The sequence below is a fragment of the Mauremys reevesii genome, linkage group 4 (genome assembly GCF_016161935.1).
Source record: "Mauremys reevesii isolate NIE-2019 linkage group 4, ASM1616193v1, whole genome shotgun sequence".
NCBI lineage: Eukaryota > Metazoa > Chordata > Testudines > Geoemydidae > Mauremys > Mauremys reevesii.
In genome coordinates, this window is record NC_052626.1 from 84,987,397 (window position 1) to 84,992,155 (window position 4,759).

Genomic DNA, 4,759 nt, shown 5'->3' on the forward strand with positions numbered 1-4,759 from the left:
CTGGGCGTATAGCTGATGGAATGTTTGGAGAATGCACAGTCCACTTTTTCTTCTTTGACACTCCTTTCCCAACTGGAGGCATCATGCAGAAGTAAGAATTGCTGGTATGATCTGTTGGCTCTCTCCAAATCATTGGCACTGCAAAGGCATAGATTTCCTTGTCCTGTTCAACCACTGGCGAAGATTTGTTGCACAAGTGTTGCAGCGTATGTGTGGGGCCCAGCTCTTGTCCTGATCTCCAATTTTGCAGCCAAAATAAAGGTGATAGGCTTTCTTAACCATAGTGGTTATACTGCGCTTTTGTCATGCAAAAGTCACTTCACCACAAACTTAGCAGAAGTTATCTGCACTGTTCACACAAGTACGAGGCATCTCTGCTCACTTTGGCTAAACAGAAATGTGTCCTTTGCATAATCAAACACTGACAAATAAGAGAGCACGACACTGTATGATTTCTAGAGCTGATATAGCGCAATTTGTTCAGCAGAGTGATGTAAGCTTCGTTATGATTGCATCATCCATGACTTCTAGGACTAACATGATGCAATTCATATCATGTATGACACAATACCAGCTTCAGATTGCATCATTCATTGTTTTGCCTAAAAAGCAAGTACTGTCCAAACCCAGTCATAGATTTATTCATAGATCCAGTCAAAGATGTATTTTAGTCATTTCTGGTTTAAATTGAGATCCCTTCCTTTTATAACTCACTTATCCTCCACTATTCCCAAGTCAAGGCTCGTATATACTGACCCAATAGCATATCTTGAAAACTAGAGCCAATCAACAATTTTACGCATCATTTTTGTTCTCAGTGACCCAGTATTTGTAAAGTTTGACTACATTTATTTCAGAAGCATTATTATTTCACTGCCTGTAGAGCAGTGTACTTAACAATTTGTAACACACCCTGCAGTCTATTTACCTTTCATTGTCTGACAACTGCAGAGGTGTTAATTTCCCACTTCATGTTAAATGGGCTCCTGCAACATGCTTAACCATCTGTCCCATCTTATATTTAACTTGAACACTCTGGTTACCCTCTCCAGAGCTGTGTGAAGCTCGAAAGTTTGTTCCTTCCAGCCACGTAAGTCTGTCCAATAAATGTTATTATCTCATCTACCTTGTCTCTCAACTCTGTTTCTTGGCATCCAGATGTGTCACAGGGTGGACTGAGCCCTTTACGAGGGAACTACTCCCACTCACTGTGGCTCATTTGCAGCCTTGACAAGGCCTGACAGTGGACATGTGTTCCTGATAAAGAGCCAGCGGGGAAGGGAACAGGAGGTGGAAGCTGTCAAGTTGAGCTCCAGCTCGGAAGGGCTGGGAGTGGTGGCTTTATGAAGTGGTGACTGGGACAGAAGAGGAGCCCTGGGAGTGGTAGAAGACCTCAAAGCTGAATATAAACTTTTGTGTTGCTGTGATGGGCTTTCTTTTGGGACCCGGAGGATTGTTTTGAACTGTTTCTGTTATTGAATGAGCCCCGGACAGGGTTGCTGTTAGCCATGAGACAGACTGTGTGGATTTCTTAAGGAGTCCTGAAGAGGACAAAGAGAGGATAGCCACCACAGACCTAACCAGGCCATGAGCGGGTGCTCGGGAGGCAGGGGCCCTGTTACAGTATCTTATGACTACTATCAATTGCCACAGATCCACTGTTCTATGATTTAATTTCTCGGCATATTATTGTTATGGATAAGATAAAACTGGAGTCATAGTTAGGAGACACAGTCACAACCAGGACCTGCAGAAATAAAGAAAAAAAAACTCCCTGTTGGAAAGAGCTTACAATCTAAGCATCAATTTTCAATGACAAATCCATTTCTTGCCATCTGTATCCTATTACTCTCACCAACTGCCACAGATCTAGTTTTCTAGGACACTTTGATTCCCTGGCATATAGACCCTCCTTTGTCACTAAGTGCCACACAACCACTTTTCTGCAACAAAGCCATTCCCTGGCAGAAGGATCTGACCTGCCACCCAGCTGGCCCAGATTTTCTATGACAAAGTATGAAGGGGGCAGGGTTCATTGAGAGCACATGGGGAGCTCTTGAAGGTGACGCTCCTGTGTACGCCTGGAGATGCCGCTTTTTATGGTGGGGAGCCTGGCCATCATCGTTGTCTTGTGGCTGGAACCCAGTCTCCACACCCCTATGTAGTTCTTCCTCAGCAACCTCTCTTTCCTGGACCTTTGCTACACCACCAGCACCGTTCCTCAGATGCTGGTGAACTTCCACAGCATCCATAAGTCTGTCACCTGGGCAGGCTGCGTATCCCAGCTCTACATCTTCCTCTCGCTGGCTGGCACCAAGTGCCTCCTGCTTGCTCTCATGGCCTACGACCACTATGTTGCCACCTGCCAGCCGCTGCCTCTCCCTGCAGATGGCAGCCACTGTTTGGTTGTGCAGCTGTGGCAACTCCATCCTGCAGTCCATTCTGACCGTGCTGCTGCCCCAGTGCGACCAGAACTGGGTCAACCACTTCTTCTGTGAGGTGCTGGCCCTGCTCAAGCCAGCCTGTGTCGACACCTCTGTCAATGAGGCCCAGGCATTTGCTGTCAGTGGTCTCTTCCTGATGGTGCCACTGGGCCTCATCCCGGTCTCCTACAGCTACATTGTCACCACAGTGCTGAGGATTCGCTCTGCCCAGGGTAAGCTCAAGGCCTTCAACACCTGTGTCTCCCACCTGGCCATTGTGTCACTCTTCTACGGCTCCACTATTTCCATGTATCCACAGCCTCCCTCCAGCTACTTGCAGGACCGGGGCAAGATGGTCTCCGTCTTTTATGGCATCATCACCCGCATGCTCAACTCCCCGATCTGCACGCTGAGGAGCAAGGATGTTCAGGGGCCCCAAAGCTGTGGGGCAGCAGCTCCGATCCAGTCTCAGGTCATGGAGACTGGCTGGCTCAGGGGGCCAGACAATGGGATATGGAGCCTTTCCCATCTAGGAGGTTTGCATTTTAATCTCTCTGATCATGTCCCCACATGGTGCTGGGACTGCGAAACGGGTACAGCACCATGCCATCCACTCCTGGCAGGACCCATGTGCTCCCCCTCTCTAGCTGGTGCTCATATTCCACCTTCTCCAGCCCAGGGCCGCACAGAGGATTCCGGGGGCCCGGGGTCTTCGGCAGCAGGGGGCCCTTCTGTTCTGGGACCTGCCGCCGAAGTGCCCCGAAGACCCACGGTGGGACCCCCCGCCGCTGAATTACCGCTGAAGCGCGACCCACCGCCAAAGTGCAGCCGGGTCTTCTGCGGTAATTCGGTGGCAGAGGGGCCCCCGCCGCGGGTCTTCGGGGCACTTCGGCGGCGGGTCCCGGAATGGAAGGGCCCCCCGCCGCTGAATTACCGCCAAAGACCGGGCTGCACTTCGGCGGCGGGTCTCGCTCCGTCTTCGGCGGTAATTCGCCAGCGGGGGGTCTTTCCGTCCCGGAGCGGAAGGACCCCCCGCCGGCGAAGACCGGGAGCAGAAGAACCTCCTGCGCCCGGCCCCGCAAGAGTTTTCCGGGCCCCCCGGAGTGAGGGAAGGACCCCGCTCCAGGGGCCCCGAAAAACTCTGGTGGGGGCCCGTATAGGGCTCAGGGCCTGGGGCAAATTGCCCCTCTTGCCCCCCCCCCCGGGTGGCCCTGCTCCAGCCAGCTCTTCAGCCAGCATCCTGACATCTTCCACTTGATGGAGCTGGCGAAGCAAATCTTCCACCTCCTGCCCGGAGGCAGCCCAGAGCTGCTGCAGGGGCCTGCCTGAGACCTTCTCCATTCCCTCTTCCGGTGGGAGGCGGCCGCGCTACAGTTCTTCATGCTGCAGCCCCACTGAGTGTCATAGGTCTTCCAGCACGCTGACATTGTGACGCCTGCGGGGTGCTAGACCTGCTCCCAAGCCTGGAGGCACCAGCCTCCCTTCCACCAGGTGCAGATCTGCAAGATGGGCATGGAGGTCTTTGTGTACAGGCCAGGCATCTTGGAGGAAGAGCAGAGAGAACAAGTGCTTCTTAAAGAAGAGATTGAGGCTCCCACAAAGGGGTGGGTCTTTTCTCCAATCTCCACTGAGGATTCGGCACAATGGTAGTACTCTTTGATAAGAAGGCCTTCCAGAGCAGGGACATCATGACATTCACAGAGTGCCAGGCTCTCTGCGGCACCAGCCCCTCTGGGAATGTGGTGGGGGCATGTGTCATCTACAGCCACATGGCACTGAAGGTCATCAGGTTCTTCCAGCTGGAGGCGCTCTACCCACTCTATGCATCCATATCATCCACCTGGTCCAGGACCCCCAAGCCATTTACACCTCTCACCTATCACCCAACACCTATCTGGTCATGTTCATGTACAGGACAGCATGTACGTGGCTGCAGTGCACTGCCCACCTCCTGCCCTGTGTGACACTACCTCCTGACCTGCTATAATGACTTGGTCAGGGATCCACTCTGCCAGGTGGCCAAGTGGTACCACTACACGGGCCTGGCTTCCTCCCCCAGCTCAAGCCCTGGGTGTGCAACATCACCCACTGATCCAGGGTTCTGGACCTTGTGACACTCCTGGTGTGGAGGGATTCCAGCAAGGTCTCCTGACCCTGGAGGCACTAGCTTATCTTCCACCAGGTGCAGGAAATCTGTAAGCTGGCCATGGAGGTCTTTGTGTACAGGCCAGTCAGCTGAGAGGAGGAGTAGAGGGACCTAGCACTTCTTAGAAAATAGATCAAGGCCTAGACAAAGGGGTGGGTCTTTTCTCCAATCTCCCCTGAGGATTCAGAAC

General features: G+C 52.5%; 1 pseudogene; it reads left to right on the forward strand.

Moving 5' to 3' along the window:
* Nucleotides 1–2,087: 2,087 nt before the first annotated feature.
* LOC120403950 lies at nucleotides 2,088–3,312 on the forward strand (annotated as a pseudogene).
* The last annotated feature ends 1,447 nt before the right edge of the window (nucleotides 3,313–4,759 follow it).